This window comes from Copadichromis virginalis, linkage group LG22 (genome assembly GCF_057382275.1).
Source record: "Copadichromis virginalis isolate Kocher_CV1m ecotype Utaka linkage group LG22, C_Virginalis_male_GT1.1, whole genome shotgun sequence".
NCBI classification, from domain to species: Eukaryota; Metazoa; Chordata; class Actinopteri; order Cichliformes; family Cichlidae; genus Copadichromis; species Copadichromis virginalis.
Window position 1 is genome coordinate 35958782 of NC_140638.1, and position 13990 is coordinate 35972771.

General features: G+C 43.0%; 2 protein-coding genes across 3 annotated transcripts in view; one reads left to right on the forward strand and one right to left on the reverse strand.

The window, feature by feature from the left end:
• The window catches only part of thrb (thyroid hormone receptor beta), a 115116-nt gene that overhangs the window by 67288 nt on the left and 33838 nt on the right, over positions 1 to 13990 (forward strand). For both annotated transcript variants that reach the window (XM_085445239.1, XM_085445240.1), the window contains exon 2: positions 3506 to 3569. The gene's annotated coding sequence lies outside the window, so the exon portion shown is untranslated. The remainder of the gene's footprint in view (positions 1 to 3505; positions 3570 to 13990) is intronic.
• The window catches only part of LOC146683801 (uncharacterized), a 246868-nt gene that overhangs the window by 16138 nt on the left and 216740 nt on the right, over positions 1 to 13990 (reverse strand). The window lies entirely within an intron of this gene.

Consider the following 13990-nt stretch of genomic DNA (forward strand, 5'->3'; position numbering starts at 1 on the left):
TCTTTGCTTTTCGCGTTTCTTCTCCAAGACACACAAACACACACTTCTGACTAACAACAGATGGCCCTCGGTCCAAAAACACTTGTTTGTTGAACATATTTTGGAAGCAGAATTCTCTGGGCCCATATGTACACAGACGTTATAACTGTAGCTGCGTTCAAGTTTCACAAAGTAGAGCAATTTCATACACACAATATATAAAGTAGATTTTATTTTTACTACACCACAAAGACTGTTGACATTAACCAGTCCAATAGGACTACAGGTCACATGAGGCACAGCTGAAGTCCAAACACGCTGTAGGCTCCACCAGGCTGAGGTCATGAACACTACGTTTGTATTAAAGCTGAACAAATCCAGTAGGGAGCCAAAGTCTGAAGCACGATTTGGAGCCTAGTGAAGTAGCTTTGGATTGAACTGCAGTTCTACATTCTTACAGATGTACACAGGACAGTAACTCCAACTGCAGACCTGACCTTCTCCACAGCAGGTTATCTTTGAGATGAACATAGAAAATGAACACCTACCTACCAATCAGTATTAAGAACAGTTGTGTGTTGATTCTTGGACAAGCCCAGGTGTAGAAGTTTTAGAGACAGTCTAATGTTGATGTCTTTCGGTCCTCCTCAGCACCCAGCTGGGTGGCCAGCACGGCGAAGCCCTCGATGCACCGCCAGGAGCCATCTTTAAATGGGTTTCTCCTTCTCGACAGCTCAAGAGACATCCTGGCGTCAGTGTCCTTACAAATGTGGCGCTAAAGACTGAATGACCAGAGTATTCCTGTGGCCAACTACTGGCAATGGATCAATGTAAAATTAGTAAAATTTGAATTATAATGACACCACCTGTTTCAATCAGTGACCACTAAGATTAATAGTAGCATCACTGTGTGACTGTGCCAGAACAATGTCAGACTCTGAAGATCCTCTGCCCAGTTTGACCAGTGACGACACGTGTAGCCGCAGGTCTACAGCTATCTGTCGGGTGGTGTCTAGAAAACAATGTGAGCTTCATAGATAACTGGCAAACTTTCCCCAGTATGGCTGTGAGAAAGAAGCCGTGTCTGCTTATTTCAGCTGACGTAACCAAATATCAGCAAAAGCACTATTTACACATTTACAAAGAATAACAGTTTCAACAGCAGCGCAGAGCAAAACAATAAAGTGTGCATGATTGAACCTGCTGGTTTTTGTCCTATAGTTGCAATAAGACTGTTTCAATGGATCAGTGGCCGTGTGTCAGAATCCAGCCAAAGACGCAGCCATGGCTGTAATTCATTTTACACTTAGCTTTGTTCACCGTAACTATTGTTCGTCTGCCTGTACTCAGAGTTTCTGATTTATTCCAGCCAGGCTGACAGAGGCCTACATTTCACTAGCTCCAACAGGTATATATTAGATCTATATTCACAGCCTTCCCACAGACATATCCATAATTGTAACAGCTGTCATACTACTAACAGTACTGCTAATAATGCCAATAATCAGACTGCTTCCCTTGTGGTCAGGTGACTCTGAACGATCAATTCATTATATGTTTCGTCCGTCTTCCCGTGATGCACTGAACGCACCACGACTACATTAAACGATGTCCTCTCTCCCACACTGTGTGTTGTCCCCTCCCTGTGCTCTCCTAATTAACCAACTAATGAGCAATCGTCAAGCAACAGGTTTCCAGGACCAACTTCATTCCTGCTTTTAATGTTTGCTGCAAGCAAGTTTTAAAAATTTGTTCCACAAGCCTTAATTTAGAAGTATGATCCTAAAGCAGGACTAAGACTTTTACTTGCTGAGTGTATATAAAAGTGGAAAGTACGCTAAGGCTGCAGCTAGGACTGGGCAATATGGCCCAAAATTCATATCTCAATATTCTTTAGCTGGATGGCGATCTACGATATATATCTCGATATTTTTTTAAGCCATAAAGCAAGAACAAACAGAGTTCTTAGTCAAAGCTGTGTCCCAGATGTCACACAGGCACTTTTATTAACATACAGCGCAGATGTGCATGAAAAAAAATAAATTATCAGCATTTATTAAATAATAATGCTGCATAAATAAAATAAAACTATGTTGTTTTTGTGCGTAACAAAGAGCTCACAACTGTGCAGTCAAAATGTAAACTAAAAGACGCTAACTGTTAGCGCGGTTAGCGCAGTCAGCTTGCTGTCCATCCCCACGCACGGGGCGATCCGCGGTAACAGAGATTTGCCGTGTTAATGCAGTTATGCCGGTAACGTCATTTTAACCAGATTAACGCTACCAGCATTAAAATAATAATCTCCAAATGTTTTCTTTTTACCGAGCAGCTCCTCTTTGACAGCTGCCGTGTCCGTCTTGTGCTGCCTGCAGGTGAAGCGATGGGCGAGTCAGAGTAATGCTGCGCAGAGACAAAAGTGGGCGAAAGAGAGGCAAACTTGCAACTCCACAAGTATAAATATAACGTAACACAGACTATATCGATATAAACGATGTTGTCAGATCTTATATCTCGTATAAAAATATATCAATATATTTAAAAACTCGATATATCGCCCAGTCCTAGATGCAGTACATCCCATGACTCTGTTTTTGTTTTGCTTTCCTCTCAGACTGTTTATGAATACAAGTGCATACACAGACACTGTACAGCCTTCATAAGTAAAGCCAGTATACACTGTAGAAATAACACCTGCCTAAAACAGCGTGTGCTGTCATCTTGGGTAAAAAAAGTTGTCCTTATAACTTGCTGTAATAAATTGTTGTCACCTGTGATTGCAGCAAACAGTGAGCTAACACAACAGAGCTGCAGCTGACTCTGAGCTGCAGTTTCAGCTGCACCTGAATGAATGCATGTGCATGAAATCTGTAGACACTACATACTAATCAGGGCTGTGCACTGTTGTTTTGAATAGACGGCAGTATTAAAACAATTACTGTCTGTCAGATGAAAGTGTGGCAGCAACGTTTCCCAGTGCAGATGTGAAAAACACACATACACACTCCTGTTTGCAGACACAACATCAGCTGTAAGTCTGATTACGAGTGATTAGTGTTTCATTGGAGAGGGATGATCACCACTGCCCTGCACTGAATGTGTTCCTCTCACTCATCAGACCAGCTTCTCTCCTGTAGGCGTCTTTCATCTTTCCCCGTGATCTCAGCATGAAGTTAACAAATGATTTGTTTCTGCTTCCCTGCACATGTTGTGCTGTCATCACTATGATATTCATGGCCATTGTTGACTTCAAGGCTGCACACAGAGAAAAAAGACAAATGGATCCATTGCAAGGCAGCCAGTCCAAAAAGGAAATCCAAATTATAGAAGGGAAGAGCTTTCCCACCTTGTGTCTGCTTCAGCGTGAGGTTTGGATTTCAACTGTACCTACGCTTTAGTTAAATATTTCATTCCAATGTTCAAAACCTTACTGGGACCCTACTGGGATTTCATAGCTAGACTGTGATTATCATCTTAGTTTGTCATTACTCTCCCAAATCTCAGTGTGTGTTTCCTTGTGTTTTCGTAGGTGTTTCTCTGGGGGAGCTCAGCAGCTCCTCAGCACGGCCCCGAGTCAGACTTGACTTATTTTGGTAAGACCTTCATGTTGCTTCATTTTGCACAGTCAGAGTCCTGCAGCTTGCAGAATGCCAATACACAGCATCCCACACACACACACACACACACACACACACACACACACACACACACACACACACACACACACACACACACATGTACACACACACACACACACACACAATTAAACTCAAATCTTTGTTTATATCTTAGCCTAAGTCATTATGTGCCACAGCAGGCTCTGTTTATTCTGTTTGTTGCCTGTGTGTGTGTGTGTGTGCGTGTGTGTGTGTGTGTGTGTGTGTGTGTGTGTGTGTGTGTGTGTGTGTGTGTACGTGTGTGTGTGTGTGTGTGTGTGTGTACGTGTGTGTGTGTGTGTACGTGTGTGTGTGTGTGTGTGTGTGTGTACGTGTGTGTGTGTGTGTGTACGTGTGTGTGTGTGTGTGTGTGTGTACGTGTGTGTGTGTGTGTGTGTGTGTGTGTACGTGTGTGTACGTGTGTACGTGTGTGTGTGTGTGTGTGTGTGTGTGTGTGTGTGTGTGTGTGTACGTGTGTGTGTGTGTGTGTGTGTGTGTGTGTGTGTGTGTGTGTACGTGTGTGTGTGTGTGTGTGTGTGTGTGTGTGTGTGTGTGTGTGTACGTGGTAAATAAAATTGGACATACATCAGCTGAAGAACTCGATGTCAAACATATTGTCATGTTTACCTGCTTCTGCTTCTTCTAACGTTTGTCCTCCACTAACAGTCCAATCCGATCGTATGTAACGATAAATGAACTAACTGTGGTTCCACCATGACAAAAGCAAACATAGTTCTAGTCCTAATAATAATAATAGTCCTATGGATAGCTGCATTCTTCATGAAGACATGAAATATAGACAGGTATGCTTGTGTCAGCACTGCAGTTCATTCAACAAAATAAAGGCTTGACAAAAGCTGTGGCGGTATCACTGCACACAACATGACTATTGCAGGTGCTATAATGGGCCCAGAACATCGGTCAGCGCATAGACCGTTTAGAAGAAGCATCAAAAAACGTTCTTGTAAAGTCTCCTTACAAAGTCTTTGGTGTCTTGAGATCAGATGTGATGAGCACGAGGTAGATCCTCTGTCACAAATCATCAGCCCTGGATGATCCTCTCTCCTGACCATCATTTAGAAAAGTTTTATTCTACATACCAGATGTTGACATGTGTTGGGTCATTGTCGTGCTGGACGACCCGTCCGTTCCCCGTCTCCAGTGTTACAGCGCGTGGCCCCGTCCGCTGGCCCCTCGGTGCGGTGAGGTTGTCCTGTATCCTTGGCAGAAAAGCAGCTCCAAAGCATATTTCCACCCTTGTGCTTGGCTATGAGGATTGTGTTCTTTGGGTCATACTTGGCATTTTCTGTCCTCCAAGCGGATCCGCTTGAGTCGGTGGCAGAGAGCTTGATTTTGGTTTCATCTGACCGTAGCGCTTTCTACCAAGCCACCTCTGAATCATTTAGACAAGCTGCCAAATACCAGTGGTGCATTGTGCACATTCACAATCCTGTCCCTGGTGTCCTTTGACAGCTCTCTGGTCTGTGATAGGTGGAGAGGTTGGAATGGAAGAAATTCATTATGTGGACACAGAATGAGTTGAGATCAAGAGTGTCTGTCACTGACTGACTGTAACAAGTCGATGGGAGCAAGAATTCTGGCCAGGAGATCAAATACTGGCTGTCTGCTTTGTGTTGATGGTCTGTCTCTCTCTAAATTACCATTAAAAACTACAGACTGGTTTTGTTTTTTTAATGAGCAAATTTTAAAGTTCACCAGGGGATCAAGTAATTATTTCCCTCACTGTGTCTTTATGTCACGAACAGCGACTGAGCACATGGATTCATCACATTTGGTGAGGTGAAGGCGCAGAGCTTTGTTCTCCTGTCTGCAGGACAATAAGGCTTTTTTGCAACCACAGATGTCCCTGATGGACATTTAAAAGAGTTTAGGGCACATTTGCTTCAGTGTCTCTTTTCAGACTCTGAAATTGTATCAATATTTTATACTTGGTTGTTGTGAAAGGACATATTTTAACTGAAACCATACTGTAAAGTGGAACAAATCTGTCAACCTGAAGGTAATTTTGATTCAAAATCAAAATCACAGACACGTGTCTACAAATAGCAGGCTGCAGCTAACTCGTTTGGGTGGAAGTCCGGTGGTTTATGCTACTGTGCTACCAAGCCTGCTAATTAGACAAGCCTGTGTAAGCTTTTATTCACCATAGCAGGGTGCTAGGCTGCAGTGCTACATTGCACATTAAAGAATGATGCTAAGGTTAGGAGGAGACTGCCATCAAACATATGAAAACATATAAAAACGAGCGATTCCTGATTGTTCTCTTTTATTCTTACTGTAGCTCAGGAGACAGAGCAGCTCAGCTTCTTATCGAAAGGTTCGTGCTCCAGTCCAAGTGTCCCGTTACTCTGTGCCGCGTTGATCAGAGTGTGAATGTTAGGAAGAACTGGGGGGGAAAGGTTCTTGTATAAGTTGGGTGTGAATGGATGAATGAGGCATGTTGTATGAAGGGCTTTACCATATCACTGATTCATAAATGCAAATTATTAGCTGTAAGTTGAATTAATGAAGTTATGGTTACAGTGCATTTTGGATTTAATGACTGAAACATTTCATAGGATAAGTAATATGCTGATATTATTTGCAGTGATGAAACGGAATAAGAGTGAAATCATAGTCACCCAGTTTCTTTTTATTAAATCAATAAAAGGTTTTAATCAAGAAGCAGGTTGTGATACTAAGCTCTGGCTGTACTTCACGGTAATTATGTCAGATAACATTTCATGTAAATCAGAAGGGACCTGAAAGTTACGTTCCTCACTAAAGTAGGGCTGGGTATCCTCACTGATTTCAAGAATCGATCCGATTTGATTTGATTTGATTCGGGGAAATTTTGCCTCAGACAGTCAGAAATATTATAATTCTGATCACTTATCAGTACATATCTATATTTTTATATCTATAAAAAGAAAGCTGACACTTGCGAGACTTTTATCAGAGGTGTGAGCGTCACAGCAGAGGCCTCTGTGCTGAAGTAGCTGAGGATAAAACAGAACAACATGAAGGCAGTTTTCCTGGCCTGGGTTACAGAGTTACAGAGGTTTAGAGACACAGCATTTTGCAATTCAGCATAATCTTAAAAAGTTTAAATTTGTTCAGTATTGAACAGCAGAAATGAGGCTTTCTTTTCGGAAGTAAGTAAAAAAAAAGAAAGAAAAAAAACAGTCTGCATTCCAAGTTTCCTTGGGTCAGATGCTACTGCCCAAATACAAGTTCAGTAAATATCTCCCTGCACTAGCTGCCTGTGACTAATCTAACATCCTCTAATTAAATGAAACATAGATTTCAGTCAGCAGTTGTTTGGACAGTTATCTAAAGCCACCAGCTACAGTCACAGACTTCTGCAACCATATAATTGAAGCTGTGGCCATTCCAGCATGATGTACAGTATATTGCAAGCAGGAAATACAACAGTAAGTACAGTACGTACAGTAAGTATAGAACACAGTTTTCTAAGTAAATATTTTTGTATTATATATTTGTAAAGGTGCTATTGATGTGAAATGTTGGTAACAACCCATCCAAAGAAATCAAATCCATAAATTAACTTATAATAATAAGAAATGAAACAGGGGGAAAGTATTGAACACGTGAAGAAAGGGAGGTGCAAACAGGCAGGACAGTCATGACACCAGCAGAAATGAGAAAGTAAGGCTGGTTCAGTCCCAACTGATGGTCATTACCAACACGTCACACAAGAAACATCTCATGATGGCCAACAGGAAGACAGATGCAATTATTTTAAAGAAAACGATGAGCTGTGCACTCAACTAACATGGCCTGTACATGCGCTCACTCATGCAGGATCCATCGCACTTAGACAAGCCTGTGAGATACGGGGAGGATATAGTCTGGTCAAAACCGAACGCTTTGGATGCTGTAATGCACACCGTGGTTGGAGGCCAAAAGGCTCTCATCCCCAAAACACCGTACCAACAGTGACGTTTGGAGGTGTGAACATCATAGTGTGAGGCTGTTCTTCAGCGTGCGACACTGGCACGTGTCATAATCAATGTCCCCTCTAATGTTTCACGTGTCTGAGCGAACACAAACTCCCTGAGCGTCCCCTTGGACCACTGTGAGCAACAGCAGACGTGAGCACTGTGGTCACGCCAGCATCCGATCCATCCAAGTTACATGTTTATTAAAGTAATCAAATTACAGCATTTATGTTAGACTACTTTTAATTAACTGCTTTAGCCCACTTACAATGAAAATGATAAAAATCTTGTTCCTGTCCTGTGCAGCATGTTAACACTATTGGAAGGAAAAATAACTTCAACTCCAATTTTGAAAACACAACTTTCTTTCTTTCTTTTATTAAATAAAGCTCTGACTGTATTCTGAGTCTGTGGTCTGGGAGAAAGTCTGTAACTCTGTCTGCAAAATACAGTAAATAATGACCAATGTTGGGATATTAATTATATAGTTACTTCTGCAAAAAAGTAACTGAGTTTTGCAAACAACAAAGTGTTTTGCAGCTGTTTACCTAAAAATGCAGCCAAGGTGTTTTTTAAACAAACATTTCAAACTATTTACAGAACAATCAGCTGTTCTGCATCAAATCTGATGCCACACAAATTATTTGTGCCGCTCCAAAAAATAATTTCTGTCCACTATGAGATGAAGGAGAACATCAGCCTGATACCTGCAGGCCTGACAGCAGCAGATGTGTCACTGCTGTAACACCTGTAACACTCAGCAGGCGCCTCATTGTTCTGACACACAACAACACTACTGACTACACTACACACTAACTACACACTAACTACACACTGACTACACACTGACTACACACTGACTACACACTCACTACACACTAACTACACACTGACTACACACTAACTACACACTGACTACACACTGACTACACACTGACTACACACTAACTACACACTAACTACACACTGACTACACACTGACTACACACTGACTACACACTGACTACACACTCACTGCACACTAACTACACACTGACTACACTCTCACTACACACTGACTACACACTGACTACACACTGACTACACACTAACTACACACTAACTACACACTGACTACACACTGACTACACACTGACTACACACTGACTACACACTAACTACACACTGACTACACACTAACTACACACTAACTACACACTGACTACACACTGACTACACACTAACTACACACTAACTATACACTAACTACACACTGACTACACACTGACTACACACTAACTACACACTAACTACACACTGACTACACACTAACTACACACTAACTACACACTGACTACACACTGACTACACACTAACTACACACTAACTATACACTAACTACACACTAACTACACAAGATTTGTGCTAAACGTCTCAAATCTCTCACATCTCAAACACGCCGTCACTCCTAAAACTTCCCCCGTCCTAAACAACTAAAGGCCATGTTGCCATATCATTCTTTGATTGGTCCACATGGTACATTTTTCCACCAATAGGAAAGGCTGGGAGTTTTGGTGTTTTTGCTCACAGGCTTTCGAGCGTTTTCCTTATAAAACGCCGTTTTTACCGTTTCTTCCTGCAGTAAATATAAACAACGACAGTATTCAGGAAGAAAAACAAACATTGCAGATATTTTATCATAACTCTGGTTTTACGCGGCCGATCAACACAATTTAAAAACTGGTATAAAGTCCACACTTTGTCCGTCAGTTGTTCCGTCTGTCCTGCTCACATCTCCAATGGTTGTACACGTTGTCATTAACGTGGCTTCACTCCACATCAGCCGCTTTGCTAAAACACCGGCACATAAGGACGCTGTCATAGCCTGTCAGCCACGTTGATTAGCTGCGTATATACGAATGTGAATCGCATCATTGGCTGGACTTTGGGATAAGGTGGCATCGTTCTGATCCCATACGGGAGCAGCCAGTCACTGACTCACACTGCAAACAGAATTGTGTTAGGATGCCTGGGTCGTTGACCCAGGGTTTTGAGTTTATTGTATTATTTATCATTTCTATTCTTTGGTTTCTTCGTTAGAGTTCTGTCTTATGGTTTATGTCTCTGTGTAATCCTTAGTTGCTATATCCTCGTGTCCAGTCAGTGTCTGTCTGCCCTGGTCCCATGTCTTTGTTCCCTTTGTTGTAGTGCCTGCATGTCTTTAGTCCAGTCTGTGTTATGTTTCCTGTTTTATTTTGAAGGTCCATGTCTGATGTTAATGTATCTGGTTTTGCTTCCTTTGTCTCGTCAGGCCTGATTTGCCCCAGCTGTGTTTCCCTCCTGTTACCCATTCCCTGATTGCTCCCTCTGTGTATTTAAGCCCTGTGTTTCAGTTTGTCCGTGTTGGGATCTACCCTTATCTTGCTGTGTGTTCTGTCAGTCTTCTGGTGTAAGTTTATTTTGATATATCCAGTTATGCTGCATTTGAGTTTAGCATTAAAGCTGTTTTGAGTTCAAGTTTTGCCTCCGAGTGTCGGCACCTTGGGTCCTATTCCTGCCTGCACACAGCTGTTCATAAAAAATTGTTAAAGTTTTAATTTCAATTCAGGTTAAAAAAAATTTGTGTGCGCAACGCAGATTTTCTGTACACAGAGACCAGCAGTGCGCAATTACGCACGCGCGCAGCTTAGAGGGAACATTGGTCATTATGTATATTATGGTAAAATGGTAAATGGCCTGCATTTGTATAGCGCTTCACACATTCAGTCATTCACACATTCACACACTGGTGATGGCAGCTACATCGTAGCCACAGCCACCCTGGGGCGCACTGACAGAGGCGAGGCTGCCGGACACTGGCGCCACCGGGCCCTCTGACCACCACCAGTAGGCAACGGGTGAAGTGTCTTGCCCAAGGATATTTGGCATGAAGCCAGGAGGCAACCTGGGATCAAACCACCGATCTTATGATTAGTGGCTGACCTGCTCTGCCACCTGAGCTACCCATTATTATTGTATATTAATAATAAAAATGAAGGGATGATTAATGGAAGAATGTACTGAGACAATCTTGATAAAAATCTGCTGCCAGGATGATGAAGCTGAAACAATGATGGGCATTTCAGTGATCCCAAACACATCCAAGGGAACGCTCAGCTGGTTTTACAGAAAGAAAATAAAGCATGGCCCAGCCAATCAACTCCAACTGAAACTCTGTGGAAGGACTGAAGCTTGGGGTTTATAGGACTGTTTATGTGGCCGAATGGGCCGAAATCACACCTGAGCAATGCATGTGCATCGTGTTACCAGCATCTGGTGAGAGTTTCAGGTCAGAGGCACCTTTAGAAATGCATTTACTTAGAAACTTAAAGACGTGTATAGTACCTGTTTTACCTGCTGTACACATGACTGTGTGGCGGGCGTGGTTGTGGTCAATCCAAGGTGCAGGCACCTGCCGTGCCCCAGCCGCTCCCACCTGAGGAGTGGGTATGGTCGCTGAGGCAGGCTGCACCTTGGCTGGTCGCACCCTGGGGGCCTGCACGGGGGCCTGAACAGTCCGGACCTCCTCCACACCCACGCCACCGGGGGACGCTGGTGGGGTGGTGTCGGCCAGGACTGGATCCGAGCTGCCAGATTCTTAATCACCTCCATATGGTGCTCGGTCTGGTCCTGCAGCGTGACACCGCTGCCTGCTCCTGTTGCTGCCTGTCCTGGGTTTCGGCACCACTTAAGTGAATGCACAGCAGACCTGACCACATGTCCATGCTTTCCAGCATCTTTTATTCGCCACACGATTTACGCACACGGTTGCTGTACACACACAGTGGCCGCAGCTCTCCCACTGCCAGCCGTACTCGCATCAACAATAAACCCCACACTCAGGACCAAGTACCATTTATGCAGGTCGGCGTGATGAACCGATGCAGCTCCAGTGCGTCAGCTCCCAATGCAGCCGTGCCACAACCACGCCTGCCAACGTCTGTCTATTAAAAATGAAGCCTAACAGATGGGTTGTGTCTCTCTGAGGAGATTAGTAAGTGAAAATAAAAAGGTTTCACTTAAATAGGAATATTTATTGATGATGACTTTAGGCACCAAATATCATTCATGGGTCTGCAGGTGACTGGCAGCTCCAGCTGTCATCCATGATGTGTGTTCTTGCTGCTGAGCATGACTTATTGGTCCCATTGCTCCCAGTAGATTATTCGGACCTACTCAACTCACGGTGCACGCAGTATAACAAACCACAGTGGGCAGCCTCTGTGTACAGAGAATTTAATGTAATATGATAAGTGCACTGGAGACTTGATCATTCAGCTGATTCTTCTGTCAGCTTGAATTCTTTAATGAAAGCACCATCTGCTCTCCCTTGTGTGATGCAGGTTGCCATGATGATGAGCGTGTATCACGTCGCATTGTGTGTTGCAGCTTTGTAAATCAAGTATTAGAGCTCCAGGCGTAGTGGCCGTCCGATGAAGATGGACTCTTATCTAAATGCCAGTTCAAATAACATGCATATTGGTCAATATGACGGTTATTGTTGACTGTTCCTTGTAAGTGCTGATTCATGATGCATGATGTAAACTGAAGACTGGGCAGGGCTGACATTTGGCTTTAGATAAGGCTTTTTCAAAACAACCACAGTTATCATTTTTATTATCATTTATTTGTCTGTTTTGTGCATTAGTTTAAATTGTCAAGCGACACAAATTCAGTGCAGAGATGAACTGTTGAACTATGGTTGAACTGTGAAAGCTACACGGTTGTTTTACTATCAAAATGAGTAAAAACTGACAATCCTGCCTCCGAAGCAGTTAGCAGCAAACTATACTTGAACCTCAGGTGACCAAGCTCTTATATACAACAAGTATAACTGGTCGTTTATGCTCCCATTATTATTTTATGCAGGAATACTGTTTTATCACCCCTATACTTTATCTGTGACAGATATTCTAACATTTAAAAATTCTGTTAACATTGTTTCACCGATTACGTTCATAATTTTTGTGGACAGATTGTCTCGGGGCAGCCTGAGGCTGAAGGTGTTGTGTTTCGTGGCCATATGATCTCATGTCTGATGTATGCAGGTGATGTGTGTAGCGGCCAGAATGAGAATTAGCACGTTTGAGATCATCGTCCTCAGACAGAAAAATTCCCCGTGCCATCTCCGTGTTGGTGTCCGAGGCAGAAGAGTTCAAGTATCTGGAGGACGCTCACAAGTATGAAAAGGATAAATGGGAAATGACGGCGAGATTGGACACTGTAATGGTCTGGTGTGGTGAAGAGAGAGCTGTGTGTGAAAGTGTTCTCACTCTCACATAAGGCCACGAGTAGCAAGTGAGGCCACATGGGCTGTGACAACAAACAACGAGGTCTTCATTGTTGGACCGTTTTTTAAATCCTTTATTTCCAGGCTTATTTCAAATATTTTATGCGTGAACCCTTAAAATGAGAAAAGTTAAAATGAGATGCCCTATAACAGAATAATTAGAAGGTAATTTAAAAAACAGAAGTTGCTATAAAATCAAAGAAATATATTTCTCACAACTTCAGTCACCCTGACTATGCCAGTGGGCCAATTCATGGAAAAAAGAGAGAAATTCTTGTTTGTGTTGTTGCTCGAAAATGTCAAAACGTGATTCCGTGGATGCACCACCCACAGACATCTTATTTGGGTGTTGGTGGGTCTTTGAAGAGGCTCCACCTGGAGTCTCCATAGTTCTCCTGGGAGACTTTAACACTTTGACAGAGACCTGGAGATGCATGATGGAAGGAAGAGTCTTGAGTTCTGTGCTAGGCATGGGTTGGCCATAACAAACACCATGCTCAAGCACAAGATGTGCATAGTGTACATGGCAATGATCGACTTTGCTGTTGTATCATCTGATAAGAGCAGACCTGTTATTTGATCACTGCCTAGTGAGTTAAATCAAAGGGCAGGGCGGCTGCTAGACGAAGCTGAAGCTGAAGAAAGCAGCGACAGTATTAAAGGGCCAAAAGGACGTCAGCAGAGCAGGTCACAGAAGAGGACTTTTGGGAGCCCTGTTCTGGCAAGCTCTCCGTGGACTCAGGAAGGGAAACCAGGGCTTGGCTCAAGCTGTGCTCAGCCAGAGGGAAGAACTGGTGACCCAGATTTGGGATATTGTTTAGCAGTGGAAAAAGGACTTTGATGATCTGAGGCAAAACTTCCAGTATAGAGAAGGCAGAGCCTGAAAACTCATGGGAAGCCACATCTATCACACTGACAGAGGTCGCTGCGTTAGTTAAGAAGCTCCCTGGTAGCAGCGCTGGTCGAGATTCACTTTGAGAGTCACTGTTTCACTGTAATGGAGAGAGTCAAAATATCAATCTAAATTGCAGACAAAGCACATTACAGTTGCATGTTATTCAATGAAATGAAATAAAATTCAGTGATGT